This window comes from Lepisma saccharinum, chromosome 5, assembly GCF_977018435.1.
Source record: "Lepisma saccharinum chromosome 5, izLepSacc3.1, whole genome shotgun sequence".
In the NCBI taxonomy this organism is placed as follows: Eukaryota; Metazoa; Arthropoda; class Insecta; order Zygentoma; family Lepismatidae; genus Lepisma; species Lepisma saccharinum.
In genome coordinates, this window is record NC_139233.1 from 14191260 (window position 1) to 14208937 (window position 17678).

Here is a 17678-nt window from a genome sequence, read left to right on the forward strand (position 1 = left end):
TCCGTGTTTTATGTGTAGGCACTCTGAGGGAGAGTTCGTGGAGTGGGATGCTGCATCTTAAGTTTCCATTTATAATCTTATATAGCAATTTCATATCTGCAATGTATCTACGAGTTACTGGAGTATTAATATGCAGTTTTACAAGAAGATCTCTCTTAGGCAGGTGTCTTAGGGCAGGCACTCTATATCGAACGATGGAGAGGAAAAAGCTGAGAACACTGTCGATCTTGGAGGTAAACATCTTGTTTGGGCACAGAAGTGGTAGGCACTTGATACAGGCAAGCATCCTTGTGCGACGCCTTCCCTCGCATGTATTATTGACAAAAAATGTCCGAAGGAACAGACCGAAGAAAGTTGAGGGGGGGAGGTAGGGTCTTCCAATGTCTTAAATGGTCAATGCCCTTCGAGTAGACTTACGTAAGGCTTGTGCAGTCAGTCATTATTCTCATTTAGGGAGCGAAGATATATTCATATTCGCCAGCACACTATAGGATGCAATGGGTGGAATGATATTCGCACAGTTTGCAAAATGCATTTGCATTAGCCGGAAATTGAAGCTGGTAACAAATAAATTCGATGATAACGGTAAAAAGTAGAGCCTGCAGCCATGTTGGGAACACAGGAGTGTAAATAACGCCAGGTGGAAAGAAGTTATTGATGGCCAAAGAAAGAAAAGAGCAAAAGGAATGGGAAGTATTCTGTGGAGACTACATTCAGAAATACTCACCACATTCCACGAGCAATTTTTGCCTTTCAGTCATGTCTCTTGTTGTGTTGGTCCAACATAGTGACGTATGCACGTTTTTATTCGTTAGTGACAATTCAGATGCTTTAAATACATGCACGCACACATACATACATACATACACAAGGAGTTCGAAAATTCCCTCTCACTAGAAGATAAATGGTATTTTTTTTTCACTGGCTTGATTCCATGTTCCCGGAACACTGGATTAGTTGCGGAGGAACCGTTGAATGGACACCACGCTGGCCAGATTTGAATCCTTGTACTTTCCTTTCTTGTGGCATCCTCGATTGTTTGCTTGAATTTTGACAGAGAGAGAGAGAGAGATAGGAAGAAGTTTATATATATATATATATATATATATATATATATATATATATATATATATATATATATATAAAGTTCATCCTTGCTCATGGACTACATAATAATGATGATCGCGCGGCAAAAGCTACGGGTTATGGATGTTGGAGAATTTACCGGAAATATTTCTATCCTGCAAAGAACAATAGTTACTACGAACTGCATTAACATTAGTTGGTCAAAGCAACTTGGCAGATGAAGCTTATAAAAATACAATATTACTAATAAACAATTTTTCTTCATTAACCAAATCATGATTGCTTTCTCGCCGCTTCGAACCAATAAATACGCATCATCCAACACGTTCCGACACGATTGCTCCATCTATATCTGCTCATTTAAACATCACGCGATTCAATTTTGTGCATTCACAGTTAATTAATTATATCCATTACGTAGTAATCGCATTATACGTCACAAATGAAACGCTAATTATTCTATCAAAATTAAGAAACTGCGTCTGTTGCAGTGCGTATGCCAAAGCCAGCTCTCCCCTCCCGTTATTAACACGCACTTTCTCGTCCCTGCTCTTGCTACTTTGACCGTTCTGCCGTGCGTATAACAACACACGTCAATTGAACAATTAAAATTTCATTAACGAGGCCCCCAGCAAGCAACAAAAGAGACAACGCGTTTGATCTGAAACCCATCTATGCCGATGTGCATTTAACTTCGGAAACAATTCCCCTGAACACGTATGGCGCCTGTGTAAACATCAGACCACGACGGAATCAATAAAGAGGCTCAATGGTTGCTAACAGGACGGCCGTAGCCACGTGACCCCCGTTTGGAAACACTCTCTGTTTTCTTTAAATTATTCTGTGTCCAGTGTTGGAGAACTTTACCTGATGGGGAACGCCCACAATGAACGATGGAAGTGTGGGTCACGATTGGCAGGTGCTGGAGAACCAAATACTCAGATCAAAAAGAGAATTTACGTTACAAGCATTGGCCTAGGAACGTTTTTGATTTGGGCGGTACAAATTTGAACATGCATATTATGTACAGGGTGGTTCAGAACAATGGAGACAAACTTCAGGACAGGGCAAGGGGAGAAAATCATGCCAGGATGTTCCAAGATAGATGCACCACCGTCGCGTCATGTTGGAAGTCCCTCGCAACAGCACTAATTGCCTAACACGGGGAAAGAAAGGCATGCTATTTTTGAAAACGCACGAAAATTCACGTTTCCAGACGTTCAAAATGCGGATGTTAGGCAACTAGTACTCTTATAAGGGATTCCCGGCATGATGACAGGTGGTGCCATCTATCTTCGAACACATGAATTTCCGGACATGAACTTCCGTTGTTCCTTGTCCAGTCAGGAATGACCTCCTGAGCATTATCTCCATTGTTCTGAATCACCCTGTATACCAGATATCAACAACGTATACAGGGTGCGTCATAAGTCACAGGAGACCTTATTTCAGAAGGGAATGAAAAGTGATATATCTGAGTACTCCAGCAAACAAAGGGTGAGGGGATAACCGCAACAAGGTCGCCATATTGAAATCCGCCATCTTGGATTGAGGTCAAGTTCTTCCAAAGGGGGAGGGGGTTATATAGTATAGCAAATCAGGCTAGATTTTTCTCAGAAATGCATTTCTGCAATCAGATTTGCCATATGAAATGGACGGACGACGGAGACCAAGGCAATATGTTGGCTTACCAAGCCCTGGTATCAAAAAGCAATACGCTAATCACTCCGCCACGAAAACCACTCTCAATTTTGTGCATTTTGAGGACCAACGAGAGATAAGTATGTGAATTTGCCAGGTTATGCTGTTTTAACCATGGGTAACCAATCCCCCTCCTACATGGTGGGGTCTTAGGAACCATTATTCATCTCAAAAAAGCTCCAGAAGTTAACAAAGTATCAACTCTTGAGGCATTCTAAGGTGTCGCAATATATCAAGCACAAGACGACAGTTACACCACCCTACTGACAACAGTATCCATATCGGAACATAAACCATGCTGACGAATTTATAGCACCGAGAACAATAAAAAATAAAAGTGGAAAAATTTTGGAGGGATTTCACTTCCAATTATAGCCTTGATAAATGAGGACCACACGCGTTGGGACGCCTATTAAACGTAGCACCATTCAAGCGCACCATTCACACAAAAAGGGCCTCTTTTATGAGTGAAGTATCTCCGGGTACCCACACACTACAAAGATGAGCCGCAATGGGGGATGAAAACGTTCCATTCAGGAAGCCTCACGGGAGATAATCGGTCTCCTCCAAAAAAGAATTCCTGGGGATGCTGAATGCTGGGATCTCCTGAGGGATACAAACGGTTATTCACGCCGCGAGGCAGTAAATTACACGATAGTGTCCATCACGAGATGTTCTGGAGGAGATACATTTATTTATGTCGCGGGACAAAAGGGAGATCGACAACTGGAGAAAATTCACACAAAAAAAGTGGGTGGGTTGGGAAGAAGTCTTGAGGATCATAAAATCATTTTGGAAGTCGAAAAAAATCGCTTCAGACCCACACAGCACGGTTTCTGCATTCCATAATGTTACAGTATCCGATTTCCAATTGTTGTGCACGATACACCTAACGCTTTGCAGGGAAAAGAGTATTTCAGGATATAGGTGTCCCATTTTTCTTGCCGGTGACCGTACATTTATCCTGTACAACCAAATCATGTTTTGTGACCAGAACACTGGGTTAAAAAAACAACTCAAAAAGCTAAGCTCAATGACGGAACTGTCCTTTGAGGCGAGGGACTGGCAAGCAACTCGTGCTCAGTGCATCGAGTCCCATCGCCGCTGTTTTCTGGCTATCGAGACCGGAGCCCGCTACTACTCACCATGTAGCTCCTAGCGAAGCTGATTCAATGCGAAATATTAGGGCTCCCATCGGGAATGGAACACGGGACGCTTTATAAAAGGCAAGTGCGATAACCATTCGGCCACCGGGAGCCCATTGGAAGGTGATTGCGTCATCAATCTTAATAAAGAATAAACACTGATTGATTGATATGGCTATTTTACGTAGGTTTTCTCCCACTTTTGGCTAATCATGGCGACATGCCATCAGAGGCGGTCCCAAAAGAGGAGAGTTCATCCATTTTGCATGTCCCGCTCCACATTATTCAGATCCCAAAATTGAACTCTGATTTAGAGAGAAATATAACTCAATCCCACTCGGTCCTTTCTGGACATGTTACTCTATAGGAATGCCCTTGTTACTCCTGTATTCTGATAATGTAGTACTGTAAAAACCTGAGTGGATAACCCAAATACCGTAAATATATCATGATCGTCTTTACGGTATCAATGGCTTTTGGTTAATCAGTTTCTAAAAACATTTTTTGTTTACGTTGTTTACTAATTATCTATCTTTATGGAAAACATTTTTTTCCAATATAGATTGGAAAGTTTTTTTTATATAATATAGTCTATATATCTCAAATACTGTATAATATGCCTATATATATATACCATGTATGTGTGTGCGTTTCATATTTCATATTTCAAGCTGTTATCAGCGCCACCTATACTTCTCATTCTAGTCACAGCACAGAGTGGTGACGTCATGAATGCGCATGCGCTCATGAAATAAACGGTTGCGTCTAGTTTTCGTAAACCAACAGACAGACAGTTCAATTTTAAAGCTAGAATATTTTAACTTCAAACTGCGTAGTTCCACATGCAAAATGGAGATCGCTAAAAGATAATAATAAATCAACGGAAGGGCACCGAAATGTAAATTCTGGACTTTTTCTTTATACAGAAAAACCGAGACAAGTTTCAGCATAAAACGAGATCGAGACTGCTTGGTCTCGCCTCGGTACAATGGCTGGGAAAAGGTCAGCGTTAATCAGGTGACCTCAAGAAGGGCGAACAATACATTCCCACGATATTAAATTTGCGAAAAGACCTCTGGGGTGAATTCTGGTCTCTTCAATTGCTGCCACAACAACGCAGGAAAAGATAAGGTCGCTGCAATTCCTCCTGTTCTTCAGTTAACTAGGGGACAAAGGTAAAGGTCTTCAACAATTTAATCTACTACTCCCTCTCATACAGGTTATACGAAGAACAGTTCAAGAGAACTTCTGTTCCTATGGTTATTTAGGGATGGCGGAAGTTGTTCGAATTAAATCTGAGGATCAAGTTGTGGTGGAGCAAGGTTCGATTTAAGCCAATTTGGTGATCCTTTGGCGCCGAAACTACTGTCTAAGAGAAATTTGCATTTCTATGCTGTTTTAAGAGGACAACAAAAGGAATACAATTAATGTAAAACAATGTGTTTATTTAACGCTGCTTTCACACTGACGCGACGAGCTAACCAAGCGAAGAGATAACAAATAAGCAGCAACGTTTCAACCGCACAAGCCTAAATTCGATTCGGTTTTCTGTGCGTTCCATTAAAATTGTTATTGACTCGTGTGTTTGCTTTTTTTTTACTCAGGCAAGAGCATAAAGCATAGGACTATATGCAAAATAACATTTTAAAAAGGTAAATGGAACAAAACGAGAGAGAAATGTGTATGAGAGAGAGAGAGAGAGAGAGAAATTCTCAGGATAAGAATGTAATTTTTTTTTTTTAAAAAAATGAAAGTCCTTATTCTTCACCCACTTTTCCAGTGAATGTTGTACAGTCATGGAACAAAGTACTTCCCCCATAGAGCCTTAACAGCAGTAGGCTTATGGGGAAAGTAATGTAGTGCCGGCTTGTAATGAATACATTGACTTTCAATGGAATCGTTACACGCCGGCAGTGTCCGTGACTACATCATTGCATATCCATTTCTAAATGTGAAGTGCAAATTACTAAAAACATTTTGTGTAGAAAAACAGTTTTTAAAATTAGTTCCTTGAAAAAGGAAACTCCGATGATTACCTTGCGAAAAAAAATCAAGCAACCAGTCAGAATGGAGCAAATGTAGCGTTGCGAAATCCCTCAATTTTATTTACGTATGCTCCCTCGGGTCAAAAGGAGTAGGAGCTTGTCTGGGAGAATGAGACGTAGGGGGTGGGGGGGGGGTAGACTGCAATTCAATCGACGAAACGAACCGTTAAAAGAGCTGTGGTAGATATGACGATTCGTTCTCTTTTCCCAGGCCGTTGCATGAAGGAACTCTCAGGATACACACAAAAAGTGCCTAACAGGAAGGAAGGGCGGTTTATACAAGCGGGCGACTTCAGAGGGTTAAATGCATCCTGTACGAAGGAGCGGTGCTCGACGACCAGAACGACAGGGGCAGGAAGCCTCCTTCTACAGGAAAGCAGCTAAACGACTCCACATGGGGAGCCAGTGATGCATCTCATAACAAACTCGGCAATTTAGTGCAAACCGAGTTCATGTATTGTGTCGAAGATAAGAGAGCGTCTTTGTTCACGAACCAAGAATTCTGAGAAACGAAGAATAAGTCATCCAACAGATGCATTTCATAACAAACTCGGCAATTTAGTGCAACCGAGTTCATGTATTATGTCGAGGATAGGAGCGACTTTGTTCACGAACCAAGAATTCTGAGAAACGAAGAATAAGTCATCCAACAGCAACATGAGGCTGAAAAGCTCTCTACAATCCTGTCACTGAAGTTCCACAACTGTAACAAAACTCCACGCCGGAGCGACGTTTATCGTCAAATCATCGACTATAGCCTTATATTTAAAACGAGTAATAAGATTTGTTTTGTGCTTCAGTATGTTACAATATAAACACAAAATGTAATACAAATAATACACCCTACAATGTAATTTGATAAAAGTTTAGTAAACCACTCTACCCGTATGAGTTTCTTGAGCTTTGCAACTTTCCAGTATTGTCCAGGGGGTGGTCGTTTGACGGCGCTAATGAATACCGCATCTCATTTTCCACAGGCTAGGGTAAACACTGTTACCTAGAGATTGTTCTTGTTCTGATTGATTTGCATTATTTTACTTCGCCTTTGTGGCACTTTTGGCTAATTGCGAAGGTGTGGATGAGTGATGAAATTGATGAATGGACACTCACAAACATCCATGCCCTGGCGTCGTAGCGCGATGTGCTGGCCATTCCTCTACTGGAGCCGGCTTCTTGTTCTGGTGCTTTGCAACACTGCCGTTCCGTGGCTTCACACTCAATCGATGCATTCACGTTAACGCGTCTTTGTACATAAATCGGGAAGTGTAAGCTTGGATACGAGCCGGGGCTGCATGGAGGCTTCCGCTTGGGATCGAACCTGGGACTGCTCGCACCAAAGGCGGTGGCGCTAACCATTTGGTTACGAAGAAACCCGAAGTTCCATAAGAGAAAATGGAACATTGGGGAAACGCGCAAAAATTTACAACCAAAATGAGTTAACTCACAGCTGCATTAGATATACACCCTTACACACATCTTGCAGAGCTTATTTCTCCCCCTGCATAGCATACACAGCATCATTCGGAATACAATGGCCTCTAAAAAATGTAGCCATCGTTTCAAGCTATTACAGACTTAGGTTCATAATTGCTAGTTGGATCTCTTCTGGACTTTACTGCGCCAGACATCAAAGTCCTATATAACAGTAATCCTTTTTGTCGTAACCCAGTGGGAACAGAAGAAAGAGCCATGAGATTTTATTTTAAAAAACTGAGAAAACGGGAGGAAGAAACGCATCGTTATTTTGCGTTATAAACTCGGACCCAACTGCGGAAGTTTCCGACTGTAATGAACGTATGTGCAAAATTGATGACCGCCTCGTCTATAGCAATGGTCCTCTTCCCCTCCTGCCCCCTCAGGAGACTGCAGAGTGCGCCAGGGCTGTTGCTGCATGAATGTTTCATAGAGGAATAGCAAATGAGGACCTTTCCTGGTTCTTTTCGTCTGCTGTACCTTTTGCTACGAGAGGATTATCATGCGGGTGAGGATGTCTCCACAGGGGGAGGCATGTTGGCCGCGTGTGCACCGAGTATTGTATGCTTCAATGAGATTATATTTTCGCAGAGGAATTATCTTCGTTTCCACTCTGCGGACTCTTTCCCCGCACGTTTGCACACTGTAAGGGAATGTAATGGTATACATGTTTATTTAACAGCTGGGAATCTTTTCTATGGTTGAATTTAAGCATGTCAATATTATAGCAAGTCATACAGGGTGTCTACCAAAATAACAAATCCTAAATTCTTGAATTTTTCATGACTTTCTCTTGACCCGTTTTACGTCTTCTTAACATTTATTTAATCGGCCCCCTACTTGGGTATAGTTGTCAAATTAAGAAAATATATATTTTTATTCAATGAAAAACTCCCACCACAAGGGAAAACTGAGGCTGTACTTTAACAAGAGATTTAGACTATTTAATGCATGTAAAAAATTAATGCTTCAGACTTCATCCTGGATGGAGAATGGCCACATTACTTTATTTAATATTTTTACAAAACTTCACTCACACAAGAATGTAATTCTTATGAAAGAAAGTGAACAAATCTTAACCACAAATCAACACAATTTTAGATTTCCAAGTATTCAATTTTATCAATTCCCAGTTCAAATATATAACAATGTAAATTCACTATAATGTAAAAAATAGCATAATTTCTTGCCTTTTTCTTTACATTCTTGACTGGTAGACACCCTGTTACAGGCCTACAATTCAGCTTGTAAGATGCAGTCTAGGGTTGCATTCAACGACTGAATTCTCAAGAGATGATGGAGTATAAGATATGACCTCGTCGGAAGATACGCAAGTATAGTTCAAGTCCTGATTCGAACGCCACGCAAGTATAGTTCAAGTCCTGATTCGAACGCCATTTTATTTCAAAGAAATTTCCGAATGATCAGTAGTCCACATGGAACCCAGTATACTTATCCTCCCCTCAAACCTTTCCCATCAATAGCGTCCGTTTTAGTAACGGACTAAATGAGATGTTGCCTATTCAGTTTGTTATAGTGTTGTCCTATTATTTTCTTTATACAAGAGTGTAATGTCGTCGCAGTTCGTGTTGGATGTCTAAACATTGCAGAGAAAAGATAGATATATTTCTTAATCAATTCTCATCTTGGCGCTCCATACGTACCCAACGCCCTTCGTATTAGCGCCTGCCATCAACACAGACCAATACCGTTTGTACCCTGGTAGATTCCAACTATATAAAAACAAACAAGAAAGCCATGTGCATGGTACTTGAAGGCAGCGAAGTCTTGAGACTATTTATCGCTTCCATTAACCACATCATCTCCTCCCTTTGAGTTCCACCCTCTCTCCCGGCCACACCTCGAAAGCCCACAAAACAATGAAGTTTGCGGAATGTCCCGTAGATAATTCATACCAGAGCAAGTGAAATACGGCGACGGAAATAATTACAGCCCGCCCCTCAAGGTTTCTTATCGCGAGGCCCGAAAACACGGCGGCAATGTAATTACGCTCGGTTCGCCGTTCTTGTAATAAAGATGTACCACCCTTCTGCCTTCTTTGGGTTTTAATATGTGTATGTATTTTAAGCGTACTGCAACGTGGTCGTTTTTAAAAAATGCATTTAGTTTCGCATAATTAATCATAATTAACTCCACGCTACTCAAGGATAATTACTTTTACGTGGGGTACAAACCAGGAAATGGCTGGCTTGAAATCCTCGCATGGGTAACTCGTTCATCAAGTTCCACAAATGCATCCGATTTGAATGAGAAGAAACCATTTGGTTGTGTAACGCACATACACTATTGTTGTTATTTCGTTCAACCACTTATCTCTCTCTCCTCTCATTTTCTCTTTCCCTCTCTCTCACTTATCGCTCTCTTTCAATTTCCTTCTTTCCTCTTCTTCCATTTTTCTCTTTCTGAGAGAGAGAAAGAGTGTGGGATCTCCCTTTCTCTATATATCTATCTATGTGTGTGTGTGTGTTAATAAAACATCTGTAGCCTATAGTGTATACAATGCGAGCAGGAGCCTATACTCCAGGCTAGCTAGGCTATCTGCGAAGCCTGAAGCCTAGAAAGTAAAATACTGAAAATAAATCTCTTAGAAACTGTGTGAATTAAGCTGATTTGAAAAAGAAGATAATGGAGATTCTGAAGTTGGCAACCTGAATTCTTAGGAGTTGGCAACCTGAATTCTTAGAAGTTGGCAACCTGAATTCTTAGTAGTTGGCAACCTGAATTCTTAGGAGTTGGCAACCTGAATTCTTAGAAGTTGGCAACCTGAATTCTTAGGAGTTGGCAACCTGAATTCTTAGTAGTTGGCAACCTGAATTCTTCGAAGTTGGCAACCTGAATTCTTCGAAGTTGGCAACCTGAATTTATATAAGTTTGCAACCTGACTACCGTTGGGATGGCAACGTGGCTTCCCTCAACACGTCAAGAATGACCCTAGTCTTCCCCCTTCCTCCATAGCCTAGGATCAAGTGTCATAGTGAGATAGCACAGGTCTTACACTCAGCATACGCCACTGAATGTGAGATAAGTGGTTCAACAAAACGAATTCTACACTTCCTTCATATGATTTGATTCCCACAATATCTCTACCGTGGCAACCATATTTTCTAAAGTTTTAAATATCGAAAGTGTGCCATTTTCAAACTTGCCGACTGCCGTTCGATCTATTCAAATGCATTACAGTCCCAGTTCTTCAAGATATCTATCAGCATGGCGAATTTCAGCGTAACTGCTCCATTACGGCAGTTATTATGATAACAAAACGGATTTCCCCTATCAAATTGTAAAGCAAGCTATGGAGTAACATACTGCATAAAATCAAAAAGGTCTGTAACGTCATTCCCTGAAGATGAGAGTGACGTTAGTTCTCGAAAGCCTTTCCGGAAACCACCTGGCTGATTGCCCGAGAAAACCTCTTCAATATTCGCCTCCAGGAAAGCTTCAAGAATCATTTCAGGTCTGTATCTATCAGTTTTGAAAATCAAAATTGTCAAAAATGGCAGGGGTAAATACTAATAATTATTATTAAAGCTCGTAGGGTATAGGAATATACAGGCGATATAATTTTGAACGACAGGTAGGTATACTGCTCAACTAAAAAAATGAAAGGTACATTGCTCAAATGACAAAAGTAGTAAATAGGCTATGGTATGATAATGAATTATTGTTAATTGTTATTAATACTAAAAATAACAGAAGAAAAGAAAGTAAAAGTGCAAACGAATAGAATCTGAGTCTCATTACGAGCACAAGTAAACGAAAGTGTTTACAGCACTGACATCTATTGGTAATAATTGTTTCTTGTTTTCTTTGTCTCGGATAGTACTCTCTCCCCCTCCTTATTGTTATGTGCGTGTTTGTGTTATCGCGTGTGTACACAGAAAAAAATGAATGTGTTTGAATAATAAAACACCTTTAGTTAAGCTGTTTGATAACCGCAAACAAACAAACAAACAAAAACTGCAGCCATCACTAAATTTGGAAATTTTGACTAAATTTTTTTGAAAACTCGAAGCAAACTAAAAGAATTCGGTCCCTATTTAAACAAATATTTGGTTACGAAAGCTATTTTCTGGTAATACCAAACAAATATTTTCCTCTGTGTACTTGGGTACGCAACCCCCAGGGAATCAACTGGCCACCATTTGAACCATTCAGAAAAGAGTTAGTGGTAATAAGCGCTTGCAATTAACTTATTAAGTTTATATGTTCATTTTCAAGTTCATGTCTCCATAAAAGTTTAAAAAAAGAAAAACGAGTTGCGTTTCTAAAGCTATCTATCATAAATTGGCATAATACAGCAGCTCAGTGAAGGGTTATCCTCTTGCTTGTCCAATGAGTCATCCACCCCCTTCTCAATTCACCAACCATAAAAAGAACGAACATTATCTTAACTTCCAACTTGCTCGCTCGTGAAACTTCCTAATTCATCACAATATTTTACGAGACATTCTGACAATAACATGAGTAAAAAATATATAAAACTGCATAATTCCGAGCATGATATATCCACTATGGGGGAAAGGGGAAAAAAACAGCGTAAATATTCATCATATTTGCGTGTTACAAGGATATTTTCGTGAATGTAATTACATTTTTTTCTTATCTGACGACGCATTTCTTCCTGCAAACGACCAGACGACAGCAAGTCGGTGATTTTTTGACGATACGGACGGTTGACACAAGCCCCTGGGCAACCAACTCCCCCCGTCAACCAAGGTCGAATTTCTGGCCCCCAGACACGCTAACATTGTTGCCAAATATCAATAAAGAAAATGAAAACGAAACGAAAAACTTATCTGCTATCTCTGGCATGCAGTCTTAAAATGGATTACCCCTGTTGCTGCTATCTGATTGATAACTTCACTGATAAGAAAACGGAAAAGATATTTCACGTTACCTGGAATTATAGCTAACGTCGGTTATCCGACAACCAACATTTCTGCAGCCAATGTATAATAGGCCTACAAGTGTTCTATTCTCAATCATACAGCTCTAATATGTAATCATCGGGCAACGGAAAAGGTGTGGAGGAAAGGGTGCAAATGATACAACTGCCAGGCCAATGCAAGCTCTAACAAGTGTGGACAGACAGAGTGCGAGGGATGAGGGCATCAATGGCCTGGGACCCAGTGGCGGCGATTGGGTTCCAAAACCGGAGGGTTCCAAATTGGGAGGGGGGGGCATGAAAGTTTATTTCCCTTTGTAGATAAGGGCGGGGCGAAACTAGCAAAAAAGTGAGGAGGCAACTGCCCCCACGCCCCTTCATAATCGCCGCCACTGCTGGGCTCTATTTGCGCACCATCCGGTAGGAGGGCAGGAGTACACTGTAGGGTGTCAGCGAAAGTTATGTCTACGGCACATAATCACATGTACAGACAAATTGTAGGAAACCTACACGAACACGACTAATACAGGATGAAAATTATTAGTGAAGAGCTTAAAACATACTCAATGGATAATAAGTCTTTTTCGAGCAAGGCCTCATCTCCAGGAAAATATCAACTCGGGACAAGCTCTGTCACCTATTAACCTGTTGAGTGAGATGAGTCAAGGCAAAATAGATAAGAAACCTTTTCCTGCTCCTTCAAAAATAGGCAATAGTTAGGCTGGAGAGTTCAATGAACAAACCTATCTCTACGCACTGGTTATGGGCAAGTTTTCTTTCAAATTTGTAAATATTAGCGAGTGCATGCCATTAACATCTTCCACACTTGAAATAATTGTATATTTTTTTACTTTTACATGCATATGTTACTAAATATTGAGTAATTTAATTTTGATTTAAAAAATCATTGTTTTGTAGCAAATGGTTGACTATTCCATAATGATATTAATATATTGACTACGGTGCCATCTAGGTAAAACATTACAAAACGTGTAACATTAACTTGTTTATTTAGCAACGTCCTTAGGAGTAAAAATATAAGGGGATGTGGAGGTAGGGGCCCTACATATTCACAATCTCGGTGATGAGATAAGCACCACACTCCGTCCGCCTTTATTCCCTAGAATATACCCATTTTATAGAGGTTGGGTGAACCCCAGACAAGTTCCATTAATTGAAAAATTCACACCTGAAAACACCCAGCACCGGGAATCGAACCCGGATCTCATGTGTGACAGTCAGGCACCCTACAGACTTCTTTCATATCAGTTTTTCTTTGTCAATTTTTATCATTCGGACAAACCCAAACATCCACGTCACGCAGGATTCGAACTCGGGACCCTTGTCTCGTAGCGCGCTTCGATGACCACTCGGTCACGGAAATGGATATCGACTTGACCACCCCGATTCCGAAACTCTACACTAAATTATCATAATGTCCTAAAACTGTTTTAAGATTTTTTTTGAACATTCAAACATCTGATCAAGAATTCAACGTTGTTAAAAGTCCAGAAACACATACATTCTAATGGGTTCCGCAATAAGACAGGATCCCTTTTTCTCGTACAAATTTAATTTCGGTCAAGTTGCGTATTGTTTAATTTCAATGCGAACCCTATTTAAACTGATCCGGTAAAAAGGTTCCTAGACCGTAATTAAATTCATCCGGAAAACAAGTTCCGGGAACGAATTGAAATTATATGAAGATAAAAAGGTTCTATACGGTCCAGGACCCATTTATCCTTCTGATTTTCTCTCCTGGACCGGAATTGAATTTATTTTAAATTCCTTCACTTTTAACAACCCTGCAAGCAGGAGCGTATATTCCAGGCTAGCTAGGATATCTGCGACGCCTGAAGCCTAGAAAGCAAAATACTCAAGAGAAAAATCTCTTACAAACTGTGTGAATTAAGATGATTTGAAAAAGAAGACATTGGCGATTCTGAAGTTGGCAACCTGAATTCTCAGGAGTTGGCAACCTGAATTTACAGGAGTTGGCAACCTGAATTCTCAAGAGTTGGCAACCTGAATTCTCAGGAGTTGGCAACCTGAATTTACAGGAGTTGGCAACCTGCATTCTCAGGAGTTGGCAACCTGAATTTTTATAAGTTTGCAACCTGACCACCGTTGGGATGGCAACGTGACTTCCTTGAAGACGTCAAGAATTAGTCTACAAGTAGCCTTCTCCCTTCCTTCATAGCCTAGGACCAGTGTCATACATGGACGTCCGCAGGAGTTTTTCCAGGGAGGGGAAGGATGGTATTATCTTTCAAGGGGCGGACAAACAAGGTACATTTTCCCCAATAATAGTGTTGCTCTCTCAAAAAAAAAGCTTAAATTTGAATTTATCATATTCATGCAATAATTAACACACATGATTGTGGCTGAAATGAAATTATATGTGTGAAATATACATTTTTTTGGTTTACTTTCATTTTCCAGGGGGGCACGTCCCACCCCTTGCCCCCCCCCCTTCCGGACGCCCCTGGTGTCATAGTGAGATAGTCCATGTCTTAGACTGAGCATCCGCCACTGCCTGCAAACACTATAGTTTCGCCAACAGCAAGTAATAATTTAACGGATACGCAGTCTTTCTAAAGGGCTGTCGACTCCCAGATTCACACAGGCCTTATTGGTTACTCCGAAGCTTCTGTTAAGCGACGCGCCACCACAAACGCTTCCCGCCGGGGGGACACACGCAGCTCAGACACAAAGCAAAAAACCAAGATTCCCAGGCTTCAATTTTGCGTGCAACGACACAACAGACCATTGGCACCGCAAGCCAGCAGACGATGCCAGCGGGTCACTAGTGATTCACGTAGGTCGTGCACGCTCTGGCAACATTGGCAGCACGGTGACTGTGTAAGCAGGTTATTTCCCGAGTCTCAAGTCACGCGAAAGTGAGTACTGCTGTAGTGTTGCTAACCCGGGCCAAATTGTCCTAGGAGGAAGCACTATTTTAATGTTCCAGTGACCTTCTCTAGTGGTTTCATTGTGTTCATTCAAGATCTGCCGTTTGTGTTAGATGCCTCGGAGGTAGTGGTCACATATTTTTAGGCGTGAAAGAGAAGTTTTGTCATGTTCTCTTACGTTATGTGGATTTACAATTTTAGGTATCAAAGGGCAGTTATATATCCACACACACCATAAAAAAAATCCCAAAATTTCCTCAGCACCCCCTAAACTTATGGTGGTCTTGGCCCTCAATTTAGTGTTAACCCCCCCCCCCTCCCCGGTCAATGGAAATTTCTGGATAAACCTTCTTGGGAGTTCACCATTCTTCCATATACAAGGGGAAACGATAAACACAGAACAGTTAAACGGTTTGCTGAACGTCAGGATGCGACGTATATGTGGAAGATAACGATGTTTCTCGTTGTCAACATAGAGGGGGAAAGAGATGCTTATAATTTTCAAAACAAAGAAATTCTCAGCCACCTCTGAATCAGTTTTGCTAGATTGAATTTTAAGTTCACTTTATGCATAGATAGGCTAATCGGGACTGATCCTACAGTTTAAAGTGGAATCCGAACCACTGTGCATTTTTGCTCCCGTCGGGGTATCGAATCCGGGACCCGTTGATTACAATGCGACGACGTCACCATTCCGGGTTTTATTAGAGGGAAGATAAATCTTTACAGAGGTGAGTGTGGTGCCATGAAGGCACATTTACGGGATGTGGGGGTATGGGCCCACACATTCTCGATTTCGGCCATTTGGAGATGACGTGATCAGTGCCACCTTTCGGCCTCCTTTATCCACCAGGTACTCATTGATTTGAGGCTGGGTGAGCCCCAGAGTCGCTTTATGCGGGGACAAGGCCTAAAAAAATCCGACTTTAGATTAACTACCCCGGGAATCGAACCCGAGTTTCCCGCGTGGAAGTCAGACTCCCTACAGACTTTTATTAAAAGGAATACCCCTATTCGGTGGTATTCCCCGTCATTCACACTTTATCTCAACATTCGTACATATCAGTTTTTCTCTTTATTCTCGGTTTTCTCATTTTACGGACAACACTAACATCCAAGTCCTAGCCGGGATTCGAACCCAGGACCACTGGCTTCGTAGCGACTATGCTAACCGCCACAGAGGCCGACTGGATAGACCATCGCGGCTCGGTGGATTTTATTTCTACGGCTTATCTTAACGATTACGGTTTCCTCATTGAGTCGATTTAAAAACGATGATTTTAAAAAATAAATAAAAAAAATACTTTATGGCACTCCAGAAAGAGCTCACTGAATAAGAATATATTTTTTCTTTCTGCATATTGATTGATGAGTGGAAATAACGACAAGGACCTTGTGTCTTGAGAAGGATTCGAACCCAAGACTAGTGGCTGTGAATTTTGTATTTGTTTACGTCGCATTTTGCCACTTTGGCTAATCGCGACGATGAGGATGAATATGGATGAAGGGAGACTCACCACACCGGGACTCGAACCCCGGTGGCGACAGCGGCACCTCAAGAAAAAAAAAGTGCAGAATATCTCTTCCGCATACAACAATAGCTTCATTATTTTCGGACACCTCTATTAGTGGGCGCGTGCTTGCAATCTTCACACGGGGCCACTCGGTTCAAGCAAATTAAATTACAACGAGGCACGAAGCGAGCAGTGTCAAATGCAGCGGGGACAATAGATTAAAAATCGGTCAGTTTAATTCCAACTACAGAGATAACATTCTGCAGCGCGTTCAGGGAACCCAAGCGAATTCTGTCTCCGCCCCCCCCCCCCCTTTCCTCATCGGGGGGCCAGGACAAACAAACTTCACGCTAAAATACCGGGCAGAAACCGCTAATTTTACAGCGGTCTACGGGAACATGACGCCGGTGATCTGAGGTGAACCAAATCGAATTTTCGGACAGACGTTTCCAAATGGCTCAGTTGCCGCGAAACTCGACCCCGTCGCTCGCGAGGGTAAACAAAACTGGAGGACCAGCCGGATGGAGATGCCTTTTAGCAGCGCGCCCTGCGGAATTCATGCACGTCATTTCGTTTCCGCAAAACTTCCCGGCAGTAATAATTTAATGCCGGTTTGTTAGTTAAAAGGGAGATGAGGAGGATGGGGTGGCTTTCGGTTAAGGTACTGTGTAAACAGAGAAATGGACGTACTAGGTTAAAAAAAAAAAAAACTGCGGGCGTTAAAAGGATCGAATTTCCTCTGACGAAAGTTTGCTCACTTCCGGATGAGTCGACAGATGGCCGGAACGAAACCTCTGATCACTAATTACAATCTGAGTAGGCAAACTTGTAAGAAAAGATAGACGGGTTCTCAAATGAAAATGGTCTGTCAACATCCTCTCTGCACCCAGAAGAAT

The 17678-nt window shown here is 41.5% G+C and overlaps 1 protein-coding gene across 1 annotated transcript in view; it reads right to left on the reverse strand.

The window, feature by feature from the left end:
• Positions 1–17678, reverse strand: part of LOC145987665 (Krueppel-like factor 6) — a 757584-nt gene that overhangs the window by 637122 nt on the left and 102784 nt on the right. The gene's annotated exons all lie outside the window — the stretch shown is intronic.